This window comes from Prionailurus viverrinus, chromosome A1 (assembly GCF_022837055.1).
Source record: "Prionailurus viverrinus isolate Anna chromosome A1, UM_Priviv_1.0, whole genome shotgun sequence".
Lineage (NCBI taxonomy): Eukaryota > Metazoa > Chordata > Mammalia > Carnivora > Felidae > Prionailurus > Prionailurus viverrinus.
Window position 1 is genome coordinate 37750698 of NC_062561.1, and position 20175 is coordinate 37770872.

At 35.7% G+C, this 20175-nt stretch overlaps 1 long non-coding RNA gene across 1 annotated transcript in view; it reads right to left on the reverse strand.

The window, feature by feature from the left end:
• LOC125172292 (uncharacterized) overlaps positions 1–20175 on the reverse strand; it is a 74430-nt gene that overhangs the window by 42186 nt on the left and 12069 nt on the right. The window contains exon 2 of the long non-coding RNA XR_007154675.1: positions 6528–6697. This is a non-coding gene — a long non-coding RNA (uncharacterized LOC125172292). The remainder of the gene's footprint in view (positions 1–6527; positions 6698–20175) is intronic.

Genomic DNA, 20175 nt, shown 5'->3' on the forward strand with positions numbered 1-20175 from the left:
AAATCTGGTTTTTATTTTGTACTGTTTCTCTCCATTACAACATCTAAGATGATGATGTTTCCACAAATGTAAAAATATCTATATATCTATATCTATATATCAGTATGCTGGTCTTCCATGAATCTTGCTACAATTTATCCATTAGACAGGGATTTTCAACTTCAGTACTATTGGTCTGTTCGTTTTGGTATTGATATTTGCTTGCTGTGTTTGTGGGGACAATATGTATATTACAAGGTTTTTGGGAGCATACTGGCCTCTCCCCACTAGGTACCAGTAAGGCTTCTCCAAGTTATGATAAACCAAACAGTTTCTTGACATTGTCAGAGATTATGGAGATGGAGGTGGGGGGTCTACGGCCATACCACCCTGAACGCGCCCGATCTCGTCTGATCTCGGAAGCTAAGCAGGGTCGGGCCTGGTTAGTACTTGAATGGAGATGGAGGTGGGGGCAGAATTTCTCCTCCTTGAGAGTCATTTGCACTAGACAAAAATTCTTTAAGTTAATTTCTTTTTACCTTGAGCTTCTTCTGAGATGCTTTAGGGACAATAGCTTTATCCCGCTAATGAATTTTATTGCTCTTACTTGGGATCTGTGAGATAGACCCTTAATCTCTTTAGGGGAACTTTTATCTGAATAGTACTTTAGACCATTCTGAGATCTAACAGAACATATTAGAGCCACACCTTGGCATCATCAAGGAATCATATTTTCCTCATGTTGCCCAGGATGTGATCTTTGCTTGGAAGCCATTTCTTAGCTATAGCATCATTCACTGCCTGGAGAAACTGAGACTTTTTTTTTTTAATTTTTTTAAATATTTATTTATTTTTGAGACAGAGTGAGACAGAGCATGAACGGGGGAGGGTCAGAGAGAGAGGGAGACAGAATCTGAAACAGGCTCCAGACTCTGAGCAGTCAGCACAGAGCCCGACGCGGGGCTCGAACTCACGGACCGCGAGATCGTGACCTGAGCCGAAGTCGGACGCTTAACCAACTGAGCCACCCAGGCGCCCCGAAACTGAGACTTTTTAAAAAACTATCACGTCATGGCTCTTTTTTCCTTATTAGCCATTCCTTTAGTTTATCTGTCTTCTCTTATTTTGCTGCAAACAGCAAAAAGAAACCAGGTGTTAAACACTTTGGTTGGGAGTCTTAGCAATTATATCATCCAGTTCATTAGGTAACTTTTCTACTTAACACATAATTTCAGAAGACAACATTGCTAAACTTCATTCTGTTGCATAACAAAGCTCCTCTTTCTTCCACTTAACAATAATATTACCTCCCTTTACTTGGAACCCTCACCCACAGCCTTATCAAAGACCAGGAGGGTTCAAGTAACAGCTTCTTCAAGGCACTTCCGTCTTTAACTAAACACTGTCTGCAAGGCCCTCTTCCCAGTCCACAGCACTACTGTCATTTCGGTTTTTGTTACAACAGCATGCCATTTCCAGGTACCCACGTATTACTTATTTTTTGCTACATAAAAAATTACCCCAACCTAGCTGAGCGAAACAGCAAACATTTATCATCATTTTAAACTTTCTGTGTGTCAAGTGTTCTGGCAACAGCTCTGTGGGTTGGTTCAGTCTCAGTCTAGCACGTGGCTGCAGTCAAGGCATCAGTTGTTGCTTCTGCCATCAGCTGAAGGCTTGACTGAGTCTGGAGGGTCCGCTTCCAACCTTACTTCCATGGCTGTTGGCAAGAGGCCTCAGTTCCTTGCCGCATGGGTCTCTGCATATGACTGCTCACATTATGTCTTCCAACAGAGCATTTGACCCAAGAGAGAGAATGGGTTCAAGACAGAAGCCACAGTGTTTTATAACCTACTTATCTAAGTAGCATATCATCACTTCTGCGGCATCCTATTTGTCTTGCAGAGCAGCACTGGGACAGTGCTTTGGGGCATCACACAGAGAAATGAATTCCAGGAGGCTGGGATCCCTGAGGGCACGGTGGAGGTTGGCTATCCATTACTAGAGGGGAATCATAGGATGGAAAAATATTGAACTCTGAGAGCCCAGAATGTAGTAGGCAATAAAAAAAAAATTGAATGAATGAATCTTTAATGAAAAAAACAGCCATTGGGAATTTTGTTTTAATTTTTCTTAATACTTCTAGGTAAAGCGCTGTTAAATGACATATCCTAATATTTTCCTCTGAATGACTTATTTTACTCTTACTACATCCCAGGATAGTAAGAATAATACATTTGTGAAGCATGATTTCTTTTGTAGAAAACCTGTTATTTATTTTACAAAATTAATTATTATGGATATCTTGGCCTTTTCCAAAATTCTTTCTGACATATATTTAAATAGAGTCCTAGATATGCAAACTCCTATTTCTTCTTCCTGTGAACTGATTTTGTTTTTTATGGTCTGGATATTAATCATAAATTACCTGATCCATTTTCATTTGTATGTATTTTATCTCTTAAAATATATTAAATTTCTTAAAGACACGATGACTGTTATTCATCCATATATATCCAAAATAATTGAAATCAGGATCCAATCTGAGACATCTGTTTTTGCATGTCCGTTGCAGCATTATTTTAATAGCCAAGGTATGGAAGCAACCTACATGTCCATTGATAGATGAATAAAGAAAATGTGGTGGATACATACAATGGAATATTATCCAGCCTTAAAAAAAGGAAATCCTTTCATACATGACAGCCTGGATGAACTTAGAGGACATTTTGCTAAGTGAAACAAGCCAATTCCTGAAGGACAAATTCTGCGTGGTTATATGAGGTATCTAAAATGATAAACTCAGACACTCAGAGTAGAATGGTGGTTACCAGAGCTTGGGGAAGCTGCTGTTCAATGGATATATAGTTTCAGTTATATAAAATCAATAAGTTCTAGAGATCTGTTGCACAACATTGTGCCTGTAGTTAACAATGCTATATTGTGCATTCAAAAATATGTCAAGAGGTTAGATGTCATGTTAAGTGTTCTTGTCACACACATACACACACAAACACACACAGTGTGTATGGACGTGAAATAAATAGGCAAGTTCTTGGTTCCTAGAATCTAGAAATTCAAAATGTGTTTTTTTTTCTTGCAGTATGAAAATATTTTGCCTGAATTATTATGAAGCCAGCTTCAGAAAGAGTTCACATAAAGTGAAGATATTAAATATAATTTCACAAAGAACTCTAGGATTCCTATTCAAATATACTGGTATAAAATCAAAGCAAATATAGCTAAATAAATAACTGGGAAAGACAGCATAAAAAACTCCTTAACATCCTCCAAGAAATTAATAACACTTAAAAAAAGAGTTGCTCAACAAAAAATCTGGCCTCCAGTTCTGATGAAATGTCACAAAAAAAGAGTCCTTAAGAAAAATGTACTTTTATATAGCACAGTTAAGTGATTTTTTTGAATCAAATTTCCAGATTTCTACTAATTTACACATGTATGCATTTGTAGTAAAATTGCAACTTAACACTTCTTGTCTTTTTATCAATTGCTGCGTTGATCATAAAGTGTTGCCCATTTTTATCCAGAGATAGCTATACTAAACCCTGAGTAGGATCAAATAAAAACCAGACAACCTTGAAGGTGGAGGGAACAGAATTCTCTGTAACACAGGACCATGAAAATTGGATTCGACCTAATGGACCAAGAAAACACTTACTAAAAGTAAAATGGTATTGAGATGCTGTCTCAAAGGGATTAGATTATTCAGAAGACCCATTGTTTTGGGCTAACAACTCTACATTTTACCAGCTTCCCCTTCCTTATTTCTTGAATAAAATCTAGTTTTCTTGTGACCAGTTATTATGTGTATAAAATTTGATAAAAATATTTCAAATTAAAATAGGGTAATATAAAGTATTGAACCTATATTTATTTGTACAATATAAAGAAAATACATATAACATCACATACGTTATATAATTATATATAAATATGTACCAATTATTATAGAAAAGAATCTCACTTTTTATTGTTTACCAAGTGACATGAAATCTACTTCCCCATATATCTCAAAGCAGAGCATATCGGTGTCTTTTCCTATCAGTGCACTGAACCTTGAAGCCATAATTCAATAGAAAAGGGGATAAAAATCAATTGTGCAGGTATGTGCCAAGATAATATAACTACAGACAATGGAGAAATAAAGTGAATCTTTTCTATTATTTGTAAATAACTGTCAGTTTATTACACATTTAATCATTTTCCCCAATAAAATATTTTACAAAAAAAATTTTACTGATAAAACCTTTTTTTAAAGTATATTTTATATATTTTACACAACGGTTTCCCTATGGAGTATCGTTTAAACAATTCATAAGGTGTAAAAGAAATGGCTTATAGAAATGATGAAATGCATTTTTGTTCTGTAAGATCAAATCTGTTTGAATAGAATCATGTTAATTAATCCACTCTCTCTTCACATGGTAAACTCAAAACTGAAACTATTAAACCAGTCTACCACATAACTCATTGTACTATGTAAGATAATAATTAAATAATTGAAGGGCATTATTTGGTACCGATCACAGACAATTTACAGGGCAAAATACATATAACAATATTTTTACTTGTCCCTTAATAGCACTGTCAGTAACCCATAAATGGTAATTTAACAGCTTTGCAGAGGCTCATTCATGAAGAGCAGGAGTAATGTACTAATAAGAGCTTGCTCTTTTAAAAGAATGGATTAAATGGCAATGCCTGTGATTATATCATAATGATTAACTTAAGTGAATCTAATGAAGCATATAGTGAATTCTTAATATCCATTTCAGGAGGAAGTGGGTTACCCTAGTCTACTTTGATCTCACTATGTTCAAAGTTTATTCTGCTAAAAAAAATGTATGTGGTTTTAGAGATGAAAATAATCAGCCATCATATGGAACAAAACTGAAAAGTGTAAAATAAATGTTTGCTGGCATATTTATTCAGGTTTCCCTGGCAGACGTTTTCTTATTCTCCAGCGGTTCTTTCCCACATTTCATCTTATTGAATCATCTTTCCTGTCCAAAGGCACATTTATATACATGAAGTGAACGGACATGGACTATCTTAGCTCTTCATCTCTGCTATTGAAATGACTAGCACCTATCACTGCATGACTAATTTGGTCTTGGTAGTTGGTAACCACTGTGAAGATTTTTTTTAATTAAATTTTTAATTTTAATTCCAGTATCGTTAACATACAGTGTTATATTAATTTCAGGTTTACAATATAGTGATTCAAAAATTCTATACATGTCCTCAGTGCTCATTATGATAAGTGTGCTCTTAATCCCCTTCACCTACTTCACCCATTCCCCCACTCACCTCCCCTCTGGTAACCATCAGTTTGTTCTCTACAGTTAAGAATCTGTTTCTTGTCATTTTTTCCTTTGCGTGTTTGTTTCCTAAATTGCACATGTGAATGAAATCATATGGTATTTGTCTTTCTTTGGCTGACTTGCTTTGCTTAGCCTCATTTCAAACAGTGACAGTATCGTAGTCATTAAATGTTCAATTCAGATTTTACTCTTAACTGACAAGGAACATGTGGGGGGCAGTGGCTAATGTCTATAACCAAGTGATTTGCTACTTAAAATAAGCATAGGCTACAGATGGGAATAAAAGTAAGGGTTTTTTTTTTCCTATTTTGAGAAAACATATTATTTTGTGATTGCACAATAGACCCATTTATAAGAAGCAAAATCAATTATAAAACAATGCATGCACATGGTAAGAATTTAAAATAATACAAAAAAAGAACAAAACTTCCTTCATAACACACTAAAACCCTACCTTCTAGAGTTTACAGATACAATTCTTGTGTGTACTTACAGAAATACACACACACACACACATATATGTGTGTGTGTATGTATATATATATATATATATATATATATATATACATACACACACACACACACACATATATATATATATGTTGAAAACACACATATTATGCATACTTGTATGCATACTTTGTCTTACTTAACAGTGTTTTGGAGATCATTCCTTAACAGTATGAATAGATCTAGCATGTTTCCATTATACTGTTTAAAACAGTCTATATTACATGGCTATACCTTGAAATAGATCTTTCTTGATTCCATAGGATTCTGCTTACTCTCTGTTAACATCGGAATCCTCCTTGTCTTCCCTGTCCTCCCTATTCTCCTCATCCTCCCCCGTTCCTGCCTATCCTCCATTAGGTCAGTTACAATCTCACAATTCCATTACCTCACGGTGACAATAAGTGAAAAGTAAGTTATTTGTATTTCTGTTTATTGTAAGGCTGATCAAAGCAAGTTATGTTGAAAGAAATTTATTCCACCCAAGGGAATGAAAAAGATATTTTACTTACAGTGTATTTTTGTGTATACGTATGTGTACACACACACCAATAAAGGGAGAGAGATTGTAAGTACAACACAGTGGAGTGTTTTAAAGATGCTTTCCAGAGCAAGGCTGTTATGTTTTGGTAATCCTGGCTAATGAAGGGAGGCAGGCAGCTATAACCCTCAAGGTTATAAGACAGTGCTCACAGTTTCCACAGAGGAGCATCCATGTGGTATATGGTGCCTGGACGGCGTGGACAATGGAAGGAAAACACAGGATATTGACCGAGATGTTGGTAGCTGACAGAATCTGCAATAGCCTTCAGTAGTCATCAGTGCCGGGAAGATGCCAGCTTTCCAGTGAAAGAAGTGTTGACCTGTGAAAGTGGTAATTTTAGGGACATTGAGTATCAAGTAAGGCAATGTTTTTAAAGCTACTACTCCAGGCACAAATTAAAAGTTGCATTAAAGCAGATTTTTGTCCTAATAAAAATCATTTGAATGGATCATTTTTGTTGTTCAGACTGAAGAGTAAGAAAAATCACTGAAAGGAAAAGAGAAAGAATGTTTTGTGCCTTAGACTTATAGAATTTGGGATACAAAGTGAACCACTTTGAAATCTTTGATTATTCCAGGGCCATGATGGTTTTGCATGCAGTCTTCTAGAACTTTTGTAGTTTAAGCTTTCAGTGTAGGTGATCATCCATTTTGAATTCACATATTTCTGCATAGTGTGTAATAATGATCAATGTAAGTCTTCTGCCTTGAAAGGTAAGTTATGACTTCCAGTGAAGGGAAAAATATAACTGGCCCACAGGTAAGTAGGAGGAAACATGTGTTCTAATTTGCCTGGAACAGTCATGGCTTATGTCTGTAATTTGTACCCATATGCCAACAATATCCACTTTTACTCTCTAATATAACGCCATTTGATATTAAGTGGTCACCACAACCCACAGACTACCTTTCGACAGAGAGACATAGAGCTGCTAAGTGACATTTAGATTAAATAGTAGGTTGGGTTTAACAAGTATCATCTGAAACACAAAGAAATTCCCTCCTTTTTGTTTTCTGTTCTGTATATCTACTCCTCACCACCACCTATCAATTCTCATTTTTAATGTGGTTAAATGGTAATGTTGGAAATAGGGTTGTCATACCACTATCAATGTCAAAAAATTAAAAGTTTTAAAAGAAACAAAAGTAGAATGGGAATCTATTATTGTTAGCATTTTCTGTTTATTTTTTGTTTGTTAACAAAAATAGACTTTCATTTGTTTCATCCCTGCATATGACTGTTCTCAGTTAAAAAGAAATAATAGTTTAAGCAAATAGACTTTGTACCTAATGAATCAAGTAATATTGTGAATTGCAATGTTTGGTCCATCATGGGTAGAAAGCTGGAATCAAAATCTTATTGTAGGTACACTCACTCCTTGGTTAAGAGTGGACAAACTATAACCTATGTCTGTGTAACCTTGGACAAGATCCTGAATCAATTTAAATCTTTGTGCACTGGAGATATAAATAACCTATGGTTTATAAGTAGCTGTAATGATTGTTAGGAATATTAGTGAATGTAAAATATTTACCAGTATGTGATTTAACTGTTTATGTATGTTTGGTATAATTAATGATGGGATTTATTTCTGCCATTTTGATCTTTGTTTTGCATAATATATATGTCAATTTTTCGTTTCTCTATTCCCCCAAGTCTGCGTTCTTTTGGGTTAAATATTTTCTTATATGCTTCTATTTCTGCTGCTTATTTAACTCTTTTGGAGTTATTGTCTTAGTGGTTGCCTGGGGTATTAAAATTAATATCTTAATTTAAAACCACCTAGTTTAGATAAATACCACTTAATTTCAATAGTGTACAAAAAATTTGCTCTAATATACCTCCATTCCCTCCCTCCTCCTTTGTGTAGTTATCATACAAATTACATCTTTCTAGATTATAAGCCCATGAATGCTATTTTGTAATTATTGCTTTATGCAGTTTTCTTTTAAAACAGACAAGACTTACAAGAATGCATTTATATTGTCTTTTATATTTACTTATGTAATTATTTTCATTGATGCTCTATATTTGTGTGGATTTGAATTACTATGTAATGTCCTTATAGTTTAGCTTCAAGAACTCCTTTTGGTGTCTGTTGTAGGGAAAGCTTACAGACAATAAATTCCCTCAGTTTAGTTTATCTGCAAATATCTTTGCCTTTATTTTTGAAAGACAGTTTTGCTTTACATAAGACCATTGTCTGACTTTTTTTCCTCCAGTAATTTGAATATGCCATCTATGTTGATTAACATTATGTGTCAATTTGGAAGATGTTTGAATGAGAATAACCTTTACATCAGTGAACTTTGAGGAAAACAGATTGCCCTTCATAATGTGTATGGCTTTTATCTAATCAGTTCCAAGTTTGAATAGAAGAAAAAGACCAGTCTCCTCAAGCACAAGAAAAATTCTCCAGCAGACTGCCTTCAAACTTCATCTGTACCATCAGCTCTCCTGAGTCTTGAGACTTCCAGCCCATACCACAGATTTTAGACTTCCTAGCCTCCATAACCATGTGAGTCATTTCTTATAATAAATCTGTTCATATATGTATATGAGATACACACATACACACATTCTATTCTGTTTCTCTGAATAATCCTAACTAATACAGATTTTGGTACTAAGAGTAATACTAGAGGAACAAAATCTTAACTAAGGATGAATTTTCTGAATTAGTTCTAGAGTTCCTGGAACTGGAGTCTAATCTGATTAAAGACACTGATATCTCTGTTCCTAGTTGTAGAGTATATCCAGGGTGTGATAGGCAATAGCGATACATAAAATATCACCATTGAATACTCTTAATGAAACATTTGTCAAGGATATGAGTGACCATGTATATGATACTTTCAAACATTTGTGTCAAACTGCCATTTTAGCTGAATTGGGTAGATGGTACTGATATCACCAGACAAAACGGAGAAAGAAAAGGATGAGCTCAGGGATTAAAATTCCTCACTCAAGTGCTGTATAAATGACTTGAAAGCTTCTACATCTGTACCAGAAAATTCTCCTATAGCCACAGGGCTAAGATTGCTAAAACCAAGCCCCGAAGCTTACCTTGTAAGTGGTTGATCTACAATGTGCATTGAATTCTTAGCCTGACAGCATGTCTAGCATTTAAGTGAGGGCATTCATTCAGGAAGGAATGTGATCCTGTGTAGAATCAGCACATGTAGAAAGACCTTGAATGAAGCTGAGGGCATTAAGTCCCTGAATTCTGAAGAATCTTTGCCAATAGAAGCAGCCTTTTCATCCTTACATGAGGAGGCTAATCCTACCTTGCCTCAGGAATGGTTTGCTTGGCTTGTTAAACAAGGGCTGAAAGTTGGCCTAGACTGCATGAGCTAGAAATGCCAGATCTGCTGTGGTTCATGGTAGAAGTGATTCAAAGGCTTAAGGATATTAGAGTGTTAGAATGGATTTATCATTTAAGACCTACTCACCCAACTGACAGAAACAAGAAGATATACCTTTCACCATGAATGTAAAACAGTTTTGTAAGGGAAGCCCCAGATCCTTGAAGAGTCCTATGATTGCTTTTTTTCTGAAGGATAAACCTTATAGTGGGAACTGTGGTTACTGATCTGGGAAACCTAAATGCAATGGGAGTAATTGGTTCCTGGGGTGACAGGGTCCAAGTGGTGGTATTCAATGCATGGTTACAGTAATGGATGGCAGAGTCAAAGCAGCAATCAGTGTAGTCAGACCCATGCAGATCTAGGGGATTGGTTACTTGACCATGATGTTGCTAGAAATGAAATAGATATAAAGCCTACTAAACTCTTACCTGATTTATATAAGCAGACAAGTTCTAGATTGAATGAATAAAACTCTAGTTTTTATTGTAAAAACAGCAGTGATGGAACCATCAATCAATTCCTAGACTTGAACTAGTTTACAGATCCCAGAGTCCCTTGAATGAAGGAATCCTGGGTTCCCTTGAGAAAGGACCTTGGGTGCACTGCCTAAAGTTTTCTGTTAATCCTTGTCCCAGCCTTTCCAAAAGGAATTTAAGACCAGGTTAACTGTGTACTGGGGGGAAAGGAAATAATCAAACCTTTTGAGGACTACTGGATACTGGCTCTGAACTGACACTAATTCCAGGAGACACAAACATCACTATTGTTCACTCAGAAGAGGGGCTTATAGAAGTTAGGTGATCAATGGAATGTTAGTTTAGATCCATCTCACAGTGGGCTCATGGGTCCCTAATATCCCTGGTTCTGAAATACATAATTAGAGTGGAGATATATCAGCATCTGGTATAATCCACAAACTGGCTGACTAACCTGTGGAATAAGAGTAATATGGCAGGAAAGGCCAAGTGGAATCCACTAAAACTGCCTCTGTCTAGAAAAACAATAAACCAAAACCAATGCTGTATTCATGGAGGGATTGCAAAGATTAGTGCCACCATTTGAAGGACATAAAGATGGTGATTCTCACCACATCTCTGTTCCACCTGCCTATTTTTTCCTGTGCAGAAAACAGATGGATCTTGGAGAATAACATTGGATTATTGTGAGATTAATCATGCGGTAACTTCAACTGCAGCTGCTGAACCAGATGTGGTTTCATAGCTTTAACATATTAATACTTCCCCTGATACCTGGTATGCAACTATTGATTTGGCAAGTGCTTTTTTTTTTCACCAGAAGCTTTTTTTTTTTTTTTTTTTTTTTTTTTTTACTGGAACCATTTAGGTTTCAGCTTACAAGGCCAGTAATATACTTTCACTGTCCTACCTCAGGAGTATATCAACTCTCCAGACTATGTTATAGTTTAGTTTGCAGAGATTGTGATTTTCTTTCTATTCCACAAGGTATCACACTGGTCTATTACACTGATGACATTATGCTGATTGAACCTAATGAAAAAATAGTAGCAATTACTCTAGACTTACTGATAAGACATTTATGTGCCAGGAGGTTAGGAAATAAATCTGGCAAAAATTCAGGAGCCTTCTACCATAGTGAAATTTCTAGGGGTCCAGTGATACATACCATATTGGCATACTCTTTTAAGGTAGAAGATAAGATGTTGAAACTGGACGCTGCTACAATCAAAAAACAAACACAATACCTAATTGGTCCCTTTGGAGGTTAGAAGCAACATATTTTTCATCTGAATGTGTTACGCTGGCCATTTACCAAGTGTCTGAAATTGAGGCCCAGAAAAAGAAGAAGGGTCTGCAATAGATACAGGCTGCCATGCTCTTCCCCTTGGGACATATGACTCATCAGATTCAGTGGTGCTTGAAGTATCAGTGGCAGGTAGGGATGCTCTTTGGAGTTTTTGGCAGTCCCCTATAGGTGAATCACAGTAGGCCTTTAGAATGTTGGAGAAAGGCCCTCCTCCATAGGTAACTACTCACTTGATGGGAGTAATATAAAGTTGGGTTTGCACAGCAGAAATCCATCATCAAATGGAAGTGCTATTTATGAGATGGGTCCTGAGCAGGCCTTGAAGGCATAAGTAAGGTATAAGAAGAAGTGGCCTAAATGTACAAGTTCTCACATCTGCCATGCTACCTTCTCTCTCTAAGCCTGCACTTATGGCCTCATAGGAAGTATATATGAGGCCAAAAGAGGAAAGAAACACTTAGGCCTGGTTTACAAATGATTCTGCATAATATGCAGGCACCATTAGAAAGTGGACAGCTGTAACTCTATAACCCTGTTCTGGAATATCCCTGAAGGACGATGGGAATAAACCATCTTAGTGGACAGAAATTTGAGCAGTGCACTTGTTTGTTTAGTTTGCTTTGAAGAAAAAATGGCCAGATGTGCAATTATATACTCATGCATGGACTGTAGCCAATGGTTTGGCTGAACTGTTAGGGACTTAGAAGAAATAAACTGAGAACAATTGTGACAAAGAAGTCTGGGGAAGAGGAATGTGGATAGGCCTCTCTGAACAGGCAAAATCATGAAGATATTTATATCCCCTGTCAATGCCTACAAAAGGGTGACTGACCTCAGTAGAGGAAGGTTTTAATAATCAAGTGCATAGGTTGACTTCTATGAAGACAGCTCAGCTTCTTTCTGTAGTTACTCCTGTCTTACTCAGTGGGCTCATGAACAAAGTGGCTATGGTGACAGGGATATAAGTTATGCATGGGTTTATACTCACCAAGGTTGACCTAGCTATGGCCAGTGCTGAGTGCTCTGTCTGCCAGAGGTAAAGACCAACACCAAGTCCCCAGTATGTTACCATTTCCCAGGGTAGTCATCCAGCTATCTGGTAGCAGGTTAGTTACACTGAACCACTTCTATCAGTGAAGTGGTAATGTTTTATTCTTACTGGAATAAACACTTACTCTAGGTTCAGAGTTGCCTTTTCTGCATGCAGTGTTTCTGCCCAAACTGTCATTCATAGGCTTATAGAATGTCTTACCACTGTCATGGCATTTTACTCCATTGCTTCTGATCAAACGACCAACTTTACAGAAAATGAAGTGTAGAAATGCGCTCATGCTCATAACATTCACTGTTCTTACCATGTTACCCACTATCCTGAAGCAGCTAGCATGTTAGAATAGTGAAATTGCCTAGGACACTGAGGTGACTCAGTTGGCTAAGCATTAGACTCTTGGTTTTAGCTCAGGTCATGATCTCACTGCTCATGGTATTAAGCCCCATGTCAGCCTCACTGACAGCATGGATCATGCTTGGGATTCTCTCTCCCTCTCTCTTTGTCCCATCCATCCTCAAAAGAAATGAACAAACATTTGAAAAACAGAACTGTAGAATTGCCTTTTGAAGCCTCAGTTATAGCATTAGCTAGGTGGCAATACTTGGTAGACTGAGTCAAGGTTCTAGGAAGCACTGTATATAAAATAGCACTGTATATTTTAGTTTTTAATATACAGTGCTATTTTCCAGTAACCAGGGTGCATGGGTCCAGGAATCAAGAGGTGGAAATAGTAGTACCACTCACTATTATCCCTCGTGTTTAGTGAAACTTTTGCCTACTTTTCCCACAATTCTATGCTTTGTGGGCCTAGAGGTCTTGGATCCAAAGGGAAGAATTGAACTGGACATTCAGATGGCCACTCAGCTCTTTTGGATTCCTCATGTCTTTGAATGAACAGGCAAAGAGGGAGTTACTCTGTTGGCTAGGATAATTTATCCTGATTACGAAGGAGAAATTGGACTGTTTTTCTACAGTGGAGGAAAAGTAAAGTATATGTGGAACACAGACATATTAGGGTATCTTACTATTACCATGCTCTGTGATTAAGGTCATTTCAGGTAGGACCATTAGTGGCCCAGACCATTCAGGATTGAATATTTGGGTTACACTACCAGGTAAAGAACCATGACCAGCAAAGGTGCTTGATGAAGTCAAGGAGAATGCAGAATGGTTAGTTGGAATCGGTAGTTAAGAATACCAGCTGTGACTATGTGACCAATGACAGAATCAAGTTCTGTAATTGTCATGAATATTACTTTTTATTTTATTATTAATATGTTAAAGCATATATCTTTGTTTTCTTCCCTCTCTTATTCCCTTACCATATAACAAAGATGTATGCACTTTATATTGTAGTGTTTAAGTACTGTTAATTTTATATCATAGTATTTCAGTTATGGATGGAAAGGATAAGAGTGAACGTCATTCATGTATTTTGCATTCTCCTGAAGAGAGGGATGGTGCATTTTTTGTCATATGCAGGATACTTGTACCATGTAAAATAGAAGTATAACCTTGTTATTGTCTTTATTTGGAAATAAGTATGGTTTAAAGATACGCCAAATTGACAAGGTTAACCATTGCAATGGTTAAATTTATGTATAAATTTGGAGGGTGTTTTTATATAAGATTAACATTTAAGTCAGTGGACTTTGGGTAAAGAAGAATGCCCTCCATGATGTGGGTAAGCGTCTTCAAATCAACTGAAGGTATTAATAGGACAAAAAGAGTGGCCTCCTGCAGCACGAGAAAAATTCTCCAGCAGAATGCCTTCAGACTTAGTCCACATCATCATCTCTCCTAGGTGTCTGCCTGTTAGCCTTCAGTCTGGCACTGCACCATCAGCTCTCCTGGTCTCAAGTTTGTTGGCCCACACTGCAGATTTTAAATTTCTCAGCATCCATTGTCACGTGAGTCAATTCTTTATAATAAATAAATACACACATTTTGTTGATTCTATCTCTCTGGAGAACCATGACTAATGCACCAACTCATTTCCTTTATTGTTTCTGATGAGATGTTAGCTGTAAATCTTATTGGGGTTCACTTGTATGTGATAAGACCTTGTTCTTTTGCTGTTCTTCCAAAGGGAAGAATTGAACTGGAAGATTCAAGATTGTCTTTGATATTTCAAGATTGTCTTTGATATTTTTCCCAATGTTCTTACCATGTGTCTCTTTTTGGATTTCTCTGAGTTTATCCTTCTTTTTGGATGTTTAGATTAATATTTTCTAATCAGTTTAGGAAGCGTTTGACCATTGTATCTTCAAATAGTCTTTCTGAGACTTTCTTTTCTCTCAGGATGAGCCTTGTAAAATGCTTATGTTGCTATGCTTAATGATGTCTCAAAGATCCCTTAGGCTTGTTCATTTTTTTTTCCATTGTGTCTCTTTCTGTTTCTAGAACTAGATCATTTTCACTGGCTTGTCTTCATTTTCACTGATTCTTTCTTCTATCTGTTCAAATCTGTCATTGTGCTACTGTGGTGAATTAATTCATTTATTATGCTTTTTACCTCTGGAATGTCTGTTTAATGTTTATGATTTCTTTCTTTTTATTGATATTCTCTAGTTTAATGCACCATCATTCTCATATGTTCCTTTAATATTTTATACATGGTTTAAAAAATTTTTAATGTATTTATAAGAGTTGATTTAAGCTACCTATTAAGTCTAATATCTGCTCTTTTGAACAGTATTTTCATTACATCTTTTTGAAAAAGCTGAAATTATGTGGTTCTAAATATGTTTATATATTTATATGATTTGTATATATAGTAATATAATTACATTGAGATATATCTGGTAAATATAGTAGGCATTAATATATAATATACACAAAAGATACATATAAAATTTACTGTTTATTCAATTGGAAAGTTTCCTTTTAAAAGTTTGGAATATTCTTCCTGTATCTTTAAACTGATATTTGAAATTTGTAGCCTGAAGTCTGCTGTCACCAGAGAACTATTTATTTGTTCAGAGTTTCTCTAGGTAACATTTCACTGCTTTATTTTACAAATTTAGAGGTCAATTTGGTGTATTTTTAAAGTCTCATGGATTTTGAGTGTATCATAACCTGCATAACACATTTCATTCTGACAACCTACTGATGCTTGTGCTAAAGTTTCAGTAAGCATATTTTTCCAAGAAATTTTATTATTTCCAAGTGTCAGAACCCCAATTAAAACTAGCCTAAGGGGAGGAAAAAAGCTCATGTAACTGAAAAAGACAGAAGCATCAACTTCAGGCTCAGCTGGATCCAGGTGTCCAAACAATGGCCAAGGATCTGTTGTTTTTTCATCTCCATTAGCTTCACAATCTCAGACAATCCCTTGTCTCACCTTTAGTAGCCCCAGAATCCTCTAAACTTAGCTGCTCCAAGAAAATAAACTTCTTAATTGGCTTGACTTGGATCATGTGCCTATCCCTGAACAAATCACTGAGGCCAAGGACATGAAATGCTCTGATTGGCAGGCCAGGGTCATGGTCTTCCCCCTGGAGCAGAAGGGATCAGGCCCGCTAGAATTAAATGGACTCAGAATTGTGGTGGGGAGAAGGGTCTCTCCCACAAAAATTAAGGTGCCCTCACCTTAATATTTTAAGTTTTTAATGACAACTTTTATTACTGTCATTATGGACCATAATTTTATGTTTGTCTGCATGTCTCATAATTTTGATGTAAAATCAACATTTAAAAATAATATAATGTGACAGTTCTGGAAAACAGAGTCCCCTGTCAGCCTCCTTAAGGTCTGTTGTTGTTACTGTTTTTTTGTATTGTTTTGTCTTATTTTCTAGTGACCTTCCTGATCTAATTTTGCAAAATGTGTGCTCTTTCTTGTATGTAACCACTGAAGTATATGTTTGATTAGCTTAGTTACTGGCTAAAAATTATATTTAAAAAAAATGCCTTGAACCTATATGTCTCCTGGTCTTTGTTGAGGGGCTCTGTGTGTTTAGCCATGTACTTTCCTCATTCCAGAAGACAGTTTATAGCTTCACCTCAGCTTTCATTTGCTTCTTGCACAGAGCCTCAATGTCAGCCAGAAAGAAAGATTAAGATTTTCTTGGTTCATTCCTGAGAATACACCCGGTTCTGGACATGCTTTTGGAATTATAGATTCCTAGGAACATGTTGGAGCCTTATAAAGCTCCTCGTGGACATCTCATTTCCCAACTTTTCTTTTCAGTTTTTTGGTCATTTGGGAACCTGGTAATGCAGTGTTAAACCATTTCTCCTGACTGTATTCATCAAGCAATCTGGTGATAAGGCTGTTCAAATAGAGGCAAGCTCTGAGTCAGGTAAAACAAGCCCTGAGAAACAAGCTTTATGGCAGGCAACCAGGGAACTTTAATAGGGATAATTCTCTGGGAACTTAGATTTAGTGAGAACTCCAGATCCTTTTGCCTCTTTCAGTGGCTTCCTGGCTTCAGGTTTTCACAGCTACTTCATTTACTGGGCTATAAGTATTCAAGTCTTCAATGGAGCTGGGAATAATGGATGAAATTAAGTCAAATTAAATGCTATGAATCTGTTACCTAGAGAGCTATTTTTCTTGAATAAGTATTCTCAAAACTTTGGGGATCCTTTAATTCAAGAATTCTGAAATTGTTTATTTTGATAAATTTTGTCGGTGTTGCTTTTATTGAGATGTGGATTTTCAGAGGTTTTTCCTCCCATTCTGGAAGTCTTTCCCTTCCCTATCAATCTTCCTTTCCTTCCAATTTACTCCAGAAATGCAATCATTCATAAAGTCCTTCATTTCCTTTTATAAGTTCTAACTATTGACTTTCTTTTTATTCACATTACCACTGTTAGAAAGCCAATTGTCATGCACACTATAAATTATCTACACATTGTATGCAGCCTTGTTTCCTAAAATACTAAGTATTTCTTCACTATAAGCAACAATTAGTTCCCCTTATTTAATGATAAAACATAAAAAAAAATTATCCTGGAATTGAAGACTAAAATTTTCTGACCTTACTTATCTCTCAGTGCATGTACTACTGATTATCTCAAGACTGTGAAAATAAATTAGAATATGAATTTGACTTCTGATTTTAATTTTTGTAAAATAACACAGTTAGTTTGGATTAGTAATGTTCTGTCAGCTGCAATATAATAAAGAATACATAGACTGAATTCACCAAATGGGTGAATATTTAAACATTGGGCAAAAATTTTGGGTTCTCTGGTCCTGTTATTAGAGTGTCAGTGTGTGTAGTAATACTGTTGTAAAGACCAATGATCAAACAAGATTAGATATGAAACACAACTCAAATGTCAGTTGGTGCTATTTGCTACATGTTACATATTCTAAAAAAGATTTATAAGCATATTTTTCTTGGAAACTCATTATCTTCCAAGTCAAATAAGACAGCCAAGGGCATTATAACAGTTTAATGGGAGAATCTCATACTGTGCCCTTAGGAAAGGGTAACTGGGATATAAGTGATGTAAAATCGCTTGCAACATATATGGTTTTTTTCTGTGTTCTCATATAGCAAAGTGGTAAGCTGCATTCACCCCTGAAAATGAAGAGTGAATGGGCAAACATTTATCAACGTTTATATAGCCATTTTCCAAGCAAGAATGATTATGTTTCTGTCTGCCAAATCTGAATATTTCAAGACTAATTTTACTTTAAAGCAGTTTATCAGGATTCTTCATGGTGTAAATGAAATATACCTTCAAAAATCTGATAGCTTTCACCCAATATCCAGTCTGGACTTTTCTCTCACAGTAATTGAATGCCTGCTATTTAGATGAGCATATGGCAATGTAGAATAAAGTCTAATTTACCTTTATTAATAATCTCTTCCTCTGAATGTAGGTTTATGGCATGATATTTTGGTTATTATTTTATTTCTAAAGCATCCAAATGCTTGGGAAGAATTATGTGGTTTCTGAGAAATAGAGGATTCCCAGGAAATAGACAACATTTATATTACTAGAATTTCTATGGTAATTGTGTCTTCCTTAAGATCACCAGAGAAAGGAAATTAAAGTAACAACCTACGCAGCAACACTTGAGTAGTTTGAAAAAACCTTAGATGTAGTGTTAAAGACCCTTACAGCCCCTTTTCTCAAGCTGGCCATCTTTCCACATTTTTTTATTATCATTGTATAACACTACCATCTGTCAAATTGTCAATTATCCAATGTGTCACACTCCCTTTCAGCCCCTTATCCAATCCATTATGATTTCAATCTATGTTACCTCCTAAATAGCTATTATACTGATTCACTTTATTGTATCTTCACAGTAAGTCTAGTCTAAATTAATATTCTTAATTTCATGGACTACTCTAGGCCCCTGAATTGATGTCTCTGCAGGTACTAGCTTTACAATCCAATTGATTATCCTTAATGCAGCTAGTGTGGTATTTTCAGATTACACACTGATAATGTCATATCCAATTGAATTCCAGAGCCTTTTCATTCTTCTTAAGGTAAAACCTAACACTTGTAAGATAAGGGCTAATTGTTCTGAGTTCTTGCCTTCAAGTTTTATTTCATACTTTTATCTTTTTTATTTCATGTATTCAAACTAGTGGCATGTTGGAAATGGTTAACAGAAGCTTTCTGGGAGAAATGATACAATGTTTTATAATATTTAATGATTTCTGTGATGTGAATTCTCCCACTTTGGCTGGTATTCAGCTAATGTGACATCAATAAATTAAACATTGCAATAGAGAGCTTCAACAACACACTCAATGAAGCAAAATAAAGGATCAATGAACTAGAAGAAAGGACATTTGAAATTATCCAATTTGAGGGTAAAAGAAAAAGAATGAACACAAATGAAGAAAGTCTACAGAACTTATACTGTATAACTATATAATACTACATAACTACATAATGCATAGTACTAGAAGACCTAACCAGAGCAAACAATTAACAAAGATAAACAAAAGGCATGCATTTTTGAAGGGAAAAAGTAAAACTGTTTGTGTGTGCATATGACATGATATTATATAGAGAGAAGCCCAATGACTCCACCGAAAGGTGTTAGAGCAAGTAAATGAATTAATTAAAGTTGCAGGATACAAAATCAACATACAAAAGTCAATTACAATTCTATACACTAACAACAAATTATTGAAAAAAGAAATGAAGAAAACAATCCTGTTTAGTAGCATCAAAAACAGTAAAATACTTAGGAATAAATTTAACTCAGGAGGTAAAAGATCTATACATGGAAAACTATAAGACATTGATGAGAGGAATTGAAGAAAACATGAATAAATGGAAAAATACCCTATGTTCATGGAGAAGAATTAATATTGCTAAAATGTCCAAGATATCCAAAGTCATCTATAGACTCAATGCAATCTTTATCAAGTTTCCAGTGATACTTGTAACATACACAAAACAATTCTCAAATTTGTATTGAACCACACAAGATCTCTATTGCTGAAGCAATCCTGAGAAAGAACAAAGTTGGAGGCATCAAACATCCTGATTTCAAACTATAGTACAAAGGTATAGCAATCAAAACAGTATGTTACTGGCATAAAAGTGACACATAGACCAAAGGAACAGAATCAAAAGGCCCAAAGTAAATCCATTCATGTACAGTCA